General features: G+C 41.4%; 1 protein-coding gene across 3 annotated transcripts in view; it reads left to right on the top strand.

The window, feature by feature from the left end:
• Positions 1-1,834: 1,834 nt before the first annotated feature.
• Positions 1,835-13,825, top strand: part of CHRM2 (cholinergic receptor muscarinic 2) — a 759,729-nt gene continuing 747,738 nt past the window's right edge. For 2 of the 3 annotated variants that reach the window (XM_086395412.1, XM_086395411.1), the window contains exon 1: positions 1,836-2,023. The gene's annotated coding sequence lies outside the window, so the exon portion shown is untranslated. Of the gene's footprint in view, positions 2,024-13,825 lie in introns of all 3 variants that reach the window. The other variant, XM_086395414.1, reaches the window with a different exon arrangement.

Raw genomic sequence — 13,825 nt, 5'->3', positions numbered from 1 at the left:
TTTCCAACCCAGGGATCAAACCCAGGTCTCCCACATTGCGGGTGGATCTTTACCAGCTGAGACACAAGGGAAGCCTGTTTTCTAAGGAAGTCCCTTTTTTTATTTTATACTTACAATTACATTACATAACCATTAGATAGTCCCAATAGTCTCAGATAGTGAGATCTCTTTCTTTTCTTTTGAAGTTTGAGCAGTATTAAAACCTTCTTCTTTTTTTAATTTAATTTAATTTTCAAACTTTACAATATTGTATTAGTTTTGCCAAATATCGAAATGAATCCGCCACAGGTATACATGTGTTCCCCATCCTGAACCCTCCTCCCTCCCCATACCATCCCTCTGGGTCATCCCAGTGCACCAGCCCCAAGCATCCAGTATCGTGCATTGAACCTGGACTGGCAGCTCGTTTCATACATGATATTATACATGTTTCAATGCCATTGTCCCAAATCTTCCCACCCTCTCCCTCTCCAACAGAGTCCATAAGACTGTTCTATACATCAGTGTCTCTTTTGCTGTCTTGTACACAGGGTTATTGTTAACAGAAATAAACAAAATGTTGTATAGCAATTATCCTCCAATTAATTTTTTTTTAATTCTAAGAAGATAAAAACAAAGATCTGGACCATGAGACACCTCTTTTGACCTTAAAACCTTCTATATTAGCTTAAAAAGGTCAAAAGAGGTGTCTCATGGTCCAGATCTTTGTTTTTATCTTCTTAGAATTAAAAAAAATTAATTGGAGGATAATTGCTATACAACGTTTTGTTTATTTCTGTCATACAACAACTTGAGTTTTGTTTTAGCTTGACTGCTTGCCTATGGTCGGCGTCACCCTTTACTCTTTTTTTAAAAAATAGAGATAATTGTCTATTATAATGTCTAATTACAATGTTCCTTTCTCCTGAAAGGCAAGGTTTATCTTCTAATGCACCATTACAAAGTAATAAGTATGATTAGTCAATCAGGGCAAGAGCAACATTTAAGAGTTTGCAGAACTTCCATGTTTTTATTCCCTTTCTCTGTAATCTGTATGTATTGTTTTATCTTTGCGAGAAGGGGCTGACTTCGTGGTCCTGTGGAAGAGGGTGGTGTTTGACAGTTTATCAATCCCATCTCTTCCTAGATACAGAGACTTCTGTCACATGGCCATTGACCAGGAATGTTAGTCTGCAGAATTTTTAAAGGATTTTTGGGTATAGTGGATATGGCAAATACTATACTGTTATAGGGAGAAGGCAAAGGCAACCCACTCCAGTACTCTTGCCTGGCAAATCCCATGGACAGAGAAGCCTGGTAGGCTGAAGTCCATGGGGTCGCTAGGAGTTGGACACCTGAGCGACTTCACTTTCACTTTTCATTTTCATGCATTGGAGAAGGAAATGGCAACCCACTCCAGTGTTCTTGCCTGGAGAATCCCAGGTACGGGGAAGCCTGGTGAGAGGCCATCTATGGGGTCGCACAGAGTCGGACACAACTGAAATGACTTAGCAGCAGCAGCAGCATACTGTTATAGACCTTCTGAAACATATCAGAGAATTTGAAATGATAGACACCAAATGAGGGCCTTATGATATTTGGAACCATTTCAAGGACAAATTGAATAAGTTCCTTCCTTAAAACCACTAACAAGGAAACAGGTACTAGCTTCAGAGTGGAAACTAGGAGCCCACACCCAGCTGTGTTGCCCTATTTAGAAATCAGATGAAGATTCTACAGGTCATGCTTGGTTGTTGGCAGGAGATCCTGGAGAATAACCTGACTGACAGGTGAATTCTGGAGGTAGCTGCCTCCGGGCAATGGGACGTCCTCATCCCTCCCCAGTCCTTGGAATATACATTGTGGCCAGTGCTTCTGCAGTGGGAACCATTCTGAAGAAGGCGCCCTGGAGAGAGGAGGGTTTTGCTGAGACCACCTGCCCTGAAAAGGTGGCTGAACCCTCTTGGGGCCTCTAAACTTTTGAGATTCTGGCAGGCAGCCCAGAGACCAACTCTGCTTGCAGCGCCTGAGACCAACCTGAAAGGTATGTTCCCGTATTTATTCAGCCCGCGTCCTGCCAGTCGGGAATGCTTGGCCTTTCCTTCAGTGTCTCCTTGCCCTCTGTGTCTAGGGCCAGCTTGTGAACCAAGAGTGGTCCAGACCATCAGAGATGATTTTCCTACATATTCTATTTTTATAGTTTCTTCATGTTAGGTTTTCAGGGAGAAGGTAGAGATGGCTATGGTGGTTGTCAGGAAAGGGAAATTCAACTCAAGATTTTCCCCGTCATTTTATGAGAAGAAATTTTTCTGATGCACTGTATGGAACTATTTCCAAGATTTTGTGTATCTGTGCTATGTGAAGTTTTGTGGGAACAAGACCCACAACTTCCACTAATTTTCACAGAAGGTTGTGGCTTAATTTCCTGGTTTATTTGGTGTTTGATACATTTAAAATTAGTTAATTAATAATTTATGGCTGCACTGGGTCTTCAGTGCTGAACTCGGGCTTTCTCTGGTTGCGGCGAGGAGGGCTTCTCTCTGTTTGAGGTGTGCAGACTTCTTATTGGCTTCTCTTGTTCTTGAGCACAGGCTCTAGAGTGGGCGGGTTTCAGTAGTTGTGGCTCCCAGGCTCCAGGGTGCAGGCTCAGTAGTCATGGCTCACAGGCTTAGCTGCCCCGAGGTATGTGGGATCCTCCTGGACCAGGGATAGAACCCGTGTCCTCTGCATTGGCCACAGATTCATAACCACTGGACCACTAGGGAAGTCCTCACTGATGTTTGAAAAGGAGATGTAAGGTGACGCCATCCTACTTCCTACACAAGGACAGCTTTAAAACTGTATGGAAAGATTTGAATATAATCGGAAACCGACCAAGGCATTTACTGTGCATTAGGAAAGTCCTTAGGAAAAGTGAAGTGGCTCAGGTTATTATGATAAAATCAGATGTTAATCCATAAATGACTTCTTTTTGGTATTAAACTAAATCCTTTTATCCAGAAAAAACAGAGTCACTGAACAAAAAATAATTGCTATTGAAGCCTTTTTCTCCCATGAGCTACCGCAAGATGAGTCAACAGCAGACACTGGCTGAAATCTGATACCACAAAAGTTTATGTCCTCTGTTAGTTCAGTGAAGGGAAATCTGGTAATGTGATTAATAAAAATGAATTATTAACAGGCAGATTAAGTTTGTAAACAGTCAAGAGTACTTCTTTAACTACTTTTTTCTGTTTAATTTGAAAGCCTTATAAATAGATAAAAATGCTGGACTAATGGGATTCAATAAAATAAACTCTTGTTGCTTTGGACTCAAGCTGAAATCAGAGTTATCTGTTCATAATACACATTGAACTGCAGTAATCCCTGTAATGATGTGTGTGTGTGTGTGTGTGTGCTCAGTCGTGTCTGACTCTTCGTGACCCCAAGAACTGTAGCCTGCCTGGCTTCTCTGTCCATGGGATTTCCCAGGGAAGAATACTGGAGCGGGTTGCCATTTCCTTCTTCAGGGGACCTTCCCGATCCAGGGATCAAACCCACACCTCTCAAGTCTGCTACAGTTCTTTACCACTGCATTGGCAGTCAGGTTCTTTACCACTAGCACCATCTGGGAAGCCCAGGAACCGTTTATGGTCCCCATATTTCTCAACTGTTTAATGGTCTCTGAAAATTTGCAGACTTTCCTTTTGGCTCTTGTGCTTTATGACCTTGGCTAAGCTTCTCAACCTCAGAGTCTCAATGTTCTTAGCTACAAAGTGAAGATAATATCTACCTTTATGTGTTGTTATAAGCGCTGAATATGATATGTTTAAAGCCTATTTTTGTGACGTGGGTCTTTTTATTTTTGTGAGGAGGGGCAGGTTTTCTCTTCTTTTTTGAAAAGGTATTATATATTTTATGTTGGGTATGTGGTATCAAAATTGAAGAATTTTAGAGCCAACAGGAATATGAAGGATGAGACCCCTTGCAGCCACATGAAATAGTGGAAAGACTTAGGATTTTGGCATCTCAAAGATCTAGGTTTGAATGCTGGGTTTGCCACTTGATTTTTAAAATGTTCTTTTATGGATTCACTTACTATTGATTCAATGTCAATATTGGCATTGACTGGAATTTACCTCCTGCTGTGGTTTAATCCCGGTTATAGGACCCTGGTGAGCCTGATTCAGAAGAGCCCAGGAGCTATTTATGGTCCTCATATTTCTTAACTGTTTAATGGTCTCTGAGATTTTGCAGACTTTCCTTATGGTTCTAGTGCTTTATGACCTTGGCTAAGCTTCTTAACCTCTGAGCCTCAAGTTCTTAGTTGTAAAGTGAGGATAATATCTGCCTTTACGTGTTAAGAGCCAGATATGATGTGTTTAAATCCTATAGCACAGTGCCTGCCTGCAGTAGTTAGCTATTTGTTTCTGGCATTTGACAAGCTTGAATAGGAAAATGTTTCGGAACATGGAGGTCATTGCTTTGTGAGAAGACTGGTTACACTATAGCTCAGTTCTCATTCAGATCAATGATAGGTCCTGGTTTGCCTTCCCAGCAATAATAAGCTTAATTACACTAAGATAGCATGAGCTTTCAAAAGTTTGTCTAGGTTTTATATTTCAGTTTGTTGTTACATTAATAGTAATAATATTAATATTATTGCAAGAGATTATCTCAAGACCCTTAACCTTCTGAACACAATTTCGAATATCAATTTCTCTTTTTAGTGTGGAATCTAAATCAGGGTTCAATATTCTGGAATTAGTGCCAGCAACACAAACTCAGAATATTGATAGATACTCAGTCACTGGCAAACCATTGCTGGAACTAAACAATACCTAGGATTGCTTCTTACTCTGAATTACATATTTCAACTCATATGGATGGAGATTATATTTCTTAGATAGTGAAAAGTGAAAGTCACTCAGTCGCATCCTCCTCTTTGCAATCCCATGGATTGTAGCCTGCCAGGCTCCTCTGTCCTTGGAATTCTCCAGGCCAGAATACTGGAGTGGGTAACCGTTCCCTTCTCCAGGAGATCTTCCCAACCCAGGAATCGAACCCAGGTCTCCTGCACTGCAGGCGGATTCTTTACTGCCTGAGCCTCCAGTAAAGTTCTTGTTTAATTTCACTAACAGTGTTTCTTTTTTAATTGGGCATCTGCTTTGTGTTAGACTGTTACACCAAAAAAATAAAGCATAAAAATATCCCTCCTCAATGGGTTTATGCCATCTTAGTGAAAAGATATGAAGCAGAGTTCTAAAAGGAGAAAATAAGAAAAGTGTCTTGTCTCTAGTCATTCAGCTTTCACACGATGCGTGCTTTACATTTAACAAAAGTTAAGTTATTGTCAGTAGCGATGCTTTACTTATTAAAGTAGTAAAACTTACATTAGAAAATAAAATGTCTTATAAAAATAGATTTGAGGCTGTTACTATAGATAGGTTTCCCTGATAGCTCAGTTGGTAAAGAATCTGCCTGCAATACAGGAGACCCCAGTTTGATTCCCGGGTCGGGAAGATCCACTGGAGGAGATACAGGCTACCCCCTCCAGTATTCCTGGGCTTCCCCTGTGACTCAGCTGGTAAAGAATCCAGTGTGGGAGACCTGGGTTTGATCTCTGCGTTAGGAAGATGCCCTGGAGAAGGGAATGGCTACCCACTGCAGTCTTCTGGCCTGGAGAATTTCATGGACTGTATAGTCCAAGGGGTCAGACACGACTGAGCGACTTTCACTTCACTTCACTGTAGATACAGTGGAAGATGCTGAGTGGCGTCTCTGCCATTGGCATCTGCAGGCTGAACTGGAATGAAGAATCACTCTCACCCAGCACAGCCCTTATTCTCTACTCGAGTCTGGGAACTGTTCTTCCTTCTGAGATAGTATTAACACCAGATCAAAGACACAGTGGTCCTCCGTGGCCTGGGTGATTTCACACAGAGGTGATTTCACACCTCTCTCCACCTCTCTGCCTGGGGAGCACGGAACATTTTTAGGCACCTCTCACTCACCCTGTGACCCTGAGGCCCTGCACTGCTGTGCTTGTTGTTCCAGCTTTCCCCATCTGTTTGTGTTGTCCTGATATTGAAGAATATTAACAGACAGAGATAGCGATAGGAAGTCATGTTTCAACAATGCAACTGCTAAAACATTATTTCAGAACGATGAAAGAAAATTATTGCCTTTAATGTTTTATTTTCAAAAGTCGAAAACCATGTTTTGTTTTGTTTTTCAGTGGAAACTTGTTTCAGAGGTTTCTCTTCCTTAGCTGTTCCTTCCCTCCATGGGTTCAGGAGGCTCCTGGGGTCAAGAACCAAAGAGAAGCTCTCTTTTCCAGGGGACCCAGGCTCATTTTTGCCTGGTGAGACTCTCATTTACCCTCTGTCCCAAGCTGAGCCTGAATAGAGGTTGTAAATATCTCTCTCCCTCCAAAGGGGATCAGGGCATTTTTGATGACAACACATTCTTTAGTGGGTCTGGAATGTTTTCCCCAGGCTTGTTTCATCTTGAGTTCATTTGGCTCTAATTTATTCTGGGCGGCATGTTTCTGCATCTGTCCATTCAGATAAGAGGCATATGTGTGTGTGTGTGTGTGTTTTGTGTTCATCTATTTGTCATTTGTATTGCTGATTAAAAGCCATAGATAAATACGCTTTTCAGCATCAAGAGAGGCTAATCACAAATAACATGTGGCAACCTTGAAAGATTTAATTCTGCATTTTGTTTAAAAGGCAGAAAACTTGAAAGAGTGAGTGGATCTCAGCAGGGTGTATGAAGATCACAGTTCACACTGGAAATAGTTCTTTCTTGTGAGCCTGACAATGTTTGCTGTTTATTGGGATGGACCCGTCAAAGTCCCTCCTCTCTCTTCCATTTGAGTCTATTGTCCTCTAAATGGCACCTTCTCATGAGCACTTACCCTTGCCCTACTGTGCCAGCTGACATTTTACTAGTCTGTAATTAAGAAACTTGGTTTTATATGAGTCCTATAAGATCTGTTTATTTGTCAACTCTGCAGATAAACCCTTCTACCCTGGAGGTATCCCAGGGACAGGAACCATCTGTCATCACTTCCAGATAAATGTCTAAAGCCACTTGGTTATTAGTTTGCTGCCTGCTTTAATACCCAGATTTACCCTTACTATCACTTATGGTTCTTGGTGTCCCAATTATGAACAAAATGGAAATTGTCTTGGTTCCCATCTGAGTTAAAATGATGAACTCTTATGACCCATGGTGGAGCTGAATAATGAGTTGCAATAAATGCCCAAATAATTCAACTAAAAAAGTTTTATTTAAGGAAAGTAGTTTAATTTTTATGTTTGATCTAATTGAAACAGATGACCTTTGTGAAATAAATTCACTGGGTCACTGATCAATGCTGCAATTCACTTAGCACGGATGGTTAGGCCAAATATTCTCAAAGAGCTTATGGTGCCATACTGGGACATGGGAGTCATGTGATTGATGCAAACTGACCTGTAAAACCCAGGACTAGAAGTGCAGCTAAGGGGGAAGCATCTGGCAGGTGTTATTAGTAGTTTCCTAACTAATTTGTTGCCACTCGACCCATGTGTAATAGGCTGAATTATGCTCCTCTCCCAAGACAGCTGGGTTCTAATCCCTGAAATCTGTGAATGTGACCTTGTATGTTAATAGGTACTTGGAAGATCCAGCTAAGGATCTTGAAAGGGAGATCAGCTTGGATTACCCAGATGGGCTCAATGTAATCACAATGGTCTTAATAAGAGGGAGGCAGAGGAGATTTCATCACACACAGAAGAGAGAAGGCCATGCGCTAGTCTCAGCAGAGAGGGAGAGGGAGAGATTTGAAGATGCTGCCCTGCAGACTTTGAAGATGGAGGAAGGGGCTCTGAGCCAAGGAGTGTCAGCAGAGCAGCTCCAGAAGCTGGAAAAGGAAGGAAACCGTTCTCCTCTAGAGCCTCTGGTGGGACCATGACTTTGCTGGACCTTGGTTTCAGCCCAGTGTAACTGATTTCATACTTCTGATTTCTATGGCTATAAGAGAGTAACCCTGTGTTGTTAAAGCCACCCAGCTTGTGGTAGTTTGTTACAGCAGCCATAGGAAACTAATACACCACCTCCAGTCCATCCTGCACATTTTGGCCAGATTAATGTTTGTCAAACACAGCTCTGTCAAAGCCCCTTCATCAAATCAATTTAATAGTTCAATTCTGCTTCCTAAACACTGTTGAGTATCTCCTAAGGGGCAAGTTCTGTGCTGTTTCTGGGGATGCAGACATCAAGCAGCAGTAGTTCTTGTCTTCTAGTGGCTTATATTCGGTTGAAGAAGATACACAAACTGGCCAAAATTTAAATAAAAATCAGTCAGAGATATTTTTGAGGATGCACAGAACCCTTTGGGAGCACAGAAGAGTGGCCTTTCAACTGTCCTCCTGGAATACTCCAGGGGTGGGCTGTGTTGTTGGTGATGAGAGGTTATGCTGGGGAGAAAAAGCTATAGATTGAATTGTTTTTGTTGTTTCATCGCTCAGTGGTGTCTGACTCTTTGCGACCCTGTGGACTGTAGCCTGCCAGGCTCCTCTGTTCATTGGATTTTCCTGGCAAGAATACTGGACTGGGTTGCCATGCCCTCCTCCAGGGGACCTTCCATATCCTGGGATCAAACCCGTGTCTCCTGTGTCTCCCGCCCTGTAGGCAGCTTCTTTACCACTGAGCCACCATGGAAGCTCTCAGATTGAATTTTTACCTCCTCCAAATTTGGATGCTGAGATCTTAACCTTCCAGTGTGACTGTGTTTGGAGTAAGGAAGTAAGTAAGGTTAAATGAAGTTATAACGATGGGGTTCTAATTTGATAGGGTTCAGTTCAGTTCAGTTCAGTCGCTCAGTTGTGACCGACTCTTTTCGACCCCATGAATCGCAGCACACCAGGCCTCCCTGTCCATCACAAACTCCTGGAGTTCACTCGGACTCACATCCATCGAGTCAGTGATGCCATCCAGCCATCTCATCCTCTGTCATCCCCTTCTCCTCCTGCCCCCAATCCCTCCCAGCATCAGAGTCTTTTCCAATGAGTCAACTCTTCACACGAGGTGGCCAAACTACTGGAGTTTCAGCTTCAGCATCATTCCCTCCAAAGAAATCCCAGGGCTAATCTCATTTAGAATGAACTGGTTGGATCTCCTAGCAGTCCAAGGGACTCTCAAGAGTCTTCTCCAACACCACAGTTCAAAAGCATCAATTCTTCGGCGCTCAGCCTTCTTCACAGTCCAACTCTCACATCCATACATGACCACTGGAAAAACCATAGCCTTGACTAGACGGACTTTTGTTGGCAAAGTAATGTCTCTGCTTTTGAATATGCCATCTAGGTTGGTCATAGCTTTCCTTCCAAGGAGTAAGCGTCTTTTAATTTCATGGCTGCAGTCACTATCTGCAGTGATTTTGGAACCCCCAAAAATAAAGCCTGACACTGTTTCCACTGTTTCCCCATCTATTTCCCATGAAGTGATGGGACCAGATGCCATGATCTTCATTTTCTGAATGTTGAGCTTTAAGCCAACTTTTTCACTCCCCTCTTTCACTTTCATCAAGAGGCTTTTGAGTTCCAAAGGGTGGTGTCATCTGCATATCTGAGGTTATTGATATTTCTCCCGGCAATCTTGATTCCAGCTTGTGCTTCTTCTAGCCCAGCGTTTCTCATGATGTACTCTGCATAGAAGTTAGCAGGGTGACAATATACAGCCTTGATGTACTCCTTTTCCTATTTGGAACCAGTCTGTTGTTCCATGTCCAGTTCTAACTGTTGCTTCCTGACCTGCATACAGATTTCTCAAGAGGCAGGTCAGGTGGTTTGGTATTTCCATCTCTTTCAGAATTTTCCACAGTTTATTGTGATCCACACAGTCAAAGGCTTTGGCATAGTCAATAAAGCAGAAATAGATGTTTTTCTGGAACTCTCTTGCTTTTTCGATGATCCAGCGAATGTTGGCAATTTGATCTCTGGTTCCTCTGCCTTTTCTAAAACCAGCTTGAACATCATGAAGTTCACGGTTCACGTATTGCTGAAGCCTGGCTTGGAGAATTTTGAGCATTACTTTACTAGCATGTGAGATGAGTGCAACTGTGCGGTAGTTTGAGCATTCTTTGGCATTGCCTTTCTTTGGGATTGGAATGAAAACTGACCTTTTCCAGTCCTGTGGCCACTGCTGAGTTCTCCAAATTTGCTGGCATATTGAGTGCAGCACTTTCACAGCATCTCTTAGTGTCCTTGTAAAAGGAAACGCAAGACTGCTTGTGCTGTCTGTCACGTGGAGACACAGTGAGAAGGGGCTGTCTGCAGACCGGGGACAGGGGTTTCACCAGGAACTGAATTGGTTGGCATCTTGATCTTAGACATCTTAGCCTCTAGACGTGTAAGAAAACAAATTTTTGTTGTTTAAGCCACACAGTCTGTGGTACTGTATTCTGGCACCCTGAGCTAACGCAGCATCCATGCTCCTTTTTAGAAGGAAATTGAGGCTCAGAAATATGACTTTAGCCTTTAAAAATGGAAATTAGCTTTTAATCAGGAAGGTGCTTACTAGCTAGATAGAAGACTTCTGTCAAGGTTTTGACATGCAGAGAGAAGATAAGACTCCTAGTGCTAATCAACTTTTAATTTACTTTCTTGTTACATGCATTAAGGTACTTTTAGAAGACTCCCTAGTTCCAAATGTTTGTGAAACGTTGTTTGAATAAATTACTTAAGTCATAAAAGAGTGGCTATTGTGAAAATTAATGATGGTTCAAACGTTGCATCAGTTGATGTAAACAGTAATTTTAATAAGTGTTTCTTAAAGAAGCACTGTATTCAAAGATTATAAATACCCTTCTTATTTTAAGAGTCATTCCACTCTTTACTTCCTCACAGCAGGACACATTTGAGAATAAAATGATACCTAATTTCCCCCCTTCCCCCCAAAACTCAAGTATAGTCTAATGTTTTGTTTTGTTTTTCCACAGAAGAAAGAGTTCAGACTGTAGAGAGATTTGTACATGGCTCTACAGGGGTTCAAATTTATCCTGTTGGTGGAAACCCATGAAAGAAATGTAAAAAAATTAGTTTTAATTGCAGTGAAACATATCTAATGTTAAATTTACCATCTTAGCCATTTTATAAATGTATAGTTTAGTAGTGTTATGAGACCAATCTCCGGAACTGTTTTCATTTTGCAAATCTGAAATTCTGTATCCATTAAATGGCACCCCATTTTTATGTTACTGCCAGACCCTAGCAACCACCGGTCTACTCTCTGTTTCTATGAATTTGACTACTCTAGATACCTCATATAAGTGGACTCATATACATTTGTACTCTTGTGATGGCTTATTTCACTTAGCACAGTGTCCTCAAGGTTCATCTGAATTGTAGCAGGTGTCAGAATCTTCTTCTAAGGCTGAATAATTCTATTGTATGTACATACCTCCTTTGTTTGTTCAGTCATCTGTTGATGGACACAGGAGTTGCTTCAACCTTTTAGCTGTTGTGAATAATGCTTCTAGGAACAGGGATGTGTGGATATCTCTTGGAGACTCTGCTTCTTTCAATTCTTTTTTTTTTTTTTGATGTGGACCATTTTTAAAGTCTTTCTTGAATTTGTTACAATTTTGTTTCTGTTTTCTGTTTTGGCCTGGAAGCATGCCGAATCTTAGCTTCCCAGTCAGGGGTGGAACCCACACCCTCTGCATTGGAAGGTGAAGTCTTAACCACCGGAGTGCCAGGGGAGTCCTTGTTTTCGGTTCTTTCAGTTGTATACAGAGGTGGGATTTATAGATCATGTAGTAATTCCATTCTTAGTTTTTTGAGGAACCTTCATGCCATTTTCCACAGTGGCCGTACATTTTATATTCCCACATCAAAAAACAAAACAGAGAACAGCTGTTGGGGCGCATGTGGAAACATTGGAACCTTTATATGCACAAAGGCTCCAATTTTTCCACATGCGCCCCAACAGCTGTTCTCTGTTTTGTTTTTTGATAGTAGTCAGCCTAATAGGAGTGAGGTAGTATCTTTTTGTAGTTTTTGATTTGCATTTCCCAAATGATTAGTAATACTGAACAACTTTTCACGGGCTTATTGGCCACTGGTATATCATCTTTGGAGAACCCTGAAGAAATTTTAAACAACGACATGACATAGTGAGATATGGTTTCAGAAATGTCATGAGGACAACTAAGTGGAAGATAGAATATACAGAAAGTGAAAGTCGCTCAGTCTTGTTCGACTCTTTGTGACCCCATGAACTGTTCCTCAGTCCATGGAATTCTGCAGGCCAGAATACTAGAGTGGGTAGTCATTCCCTTCTCCAGGGGATCTTCCTAACCCAGGGATCGAACCCAGGTCTCCCATATTGTAGGATAGTCTGAGCTACCAGGGAAGCCAGGATTATACAGGAAGATGACCAAAAGCAGGGCAACTAGTGAGGAGGTTCTCACAATTTCTATACTGATACTTCACTACTTTCAAAGAAAAGACCTTCTGTTGGCATTAAATTTCCTCCACACACGCTTAGTCTTTTCCCCAAATCTCACTCTTGTTATATTTTTTCATGTCTTCTTCAAGATAGGCTGTTTGTCCCATTAGCACTCCTATCTCAGAACTTTTTGTATTGGAATTGTGGAATTGTAAAGGAATTGTGGTTCCTTTTTGTATTGGAATTGTACTTATCTCTCTTTTCCTACCTGAGAATATAGCTCTACAGTAGTTTCCTCTTATCTGCTAGTGATATACTTCAAGGCCCCCAGCGGATGCCTGAAAACTTGGATAGTACTGAATTATATATATATATACTATGTTTTCTTCTATATGGACATATTTATGATAAAGCTTAATTTATAAATGAGGCACAGTAGGAGATTAACAACTAATAATAAATTAGAATAATTATGACAATATACTGTAATAAAAGTATCTGAATATGGTCTCTCCCCATCAAAGTATCTTACTGTACAAACATAACACCTTTTCCATCTGACCAGTTGAGGTGTGTCAGGAGGGGTAAATTTCCCCCTCTATTCCTGTTGAGTTCTTGTGGCTGGAGTAACGAGAAAATTGGCACAAGGCACATCAAAAGGAGAAAAAAAAACAAACACATTTTAATTCATGGGTATGAAGGTCCCATAGAAATAACCAAAGCAGGCAGTTTTTATACTTTTTAAGCAAAGAAACAAATTTGTGAGGAATTGACTAGGCTAAGAAACTTTGGTTTGGGTGCTTAATCAGTGAGTAAACAGAGTTTGGTGTTGGGGTAGTGGATTAAAATAAGCGAAGCAACAAAGTTGGTTTACACAGGCTTCTGGGCTCTGAATTCCCAGTCTCTGATGATAAGGGTACTTTTACCTCCAGATACAGGGGGTGGACTTTCTACATGAGAGATGTATTTCCCTCTTTGCGGGGAGACAGAAAGGAGAGTCAGATTTTCTTTCTTGTATCAGCTGCTTCTGAAGCAGCTCCAATTCAAAATAATCAATATGCCATTGTGGTATATTTTGGGGTGACCTACCCTGAGCCCCAACAGGTGTAACAACACAACTAGCATGAATTTCTTTTTCCTTCTTCACAGTCTCACAGACAGAAGATTTGTTCTTACTGTAGATCTTGGCACCTCAGCATATCGCTTTTTCCCCCTTATTAAGCTGAGAATGTTCACCTTTTCACTTAAAGGAAGCACTTTACAGTTTCTCTTTGGTGTATGTAAATTGCCAGCATTGCGCCCCTTGCACTTTGGAGCCTTTGTTAAATAAGAGAGACTTGAACACCAGCCCCACAGTGACAGTAACCGAGAAGTGACTAATGGGCAGACATGCTGGACCAAGGGATGATTCACATCCTGGTAGGGA

The sequence above is a fragment of the Bos grunniens genome, chromosome 4 (assembly GCF_055505025.1).
Source record: "Bos grunniens cultivar Pamir isolate PY7600 chromosome 4, Bosgru_T2T1.0, whole genome shotgun sequence".
NCBI classification, from domain to species: Eukaryota; Metazoa; Chordata; class Mammalia; order Artiodactyla; family Bovidae; genus Bos; species Bos grunniens.
This window is presented reverse-complemented; position numbering and strand designations above follow the sequence as displayed.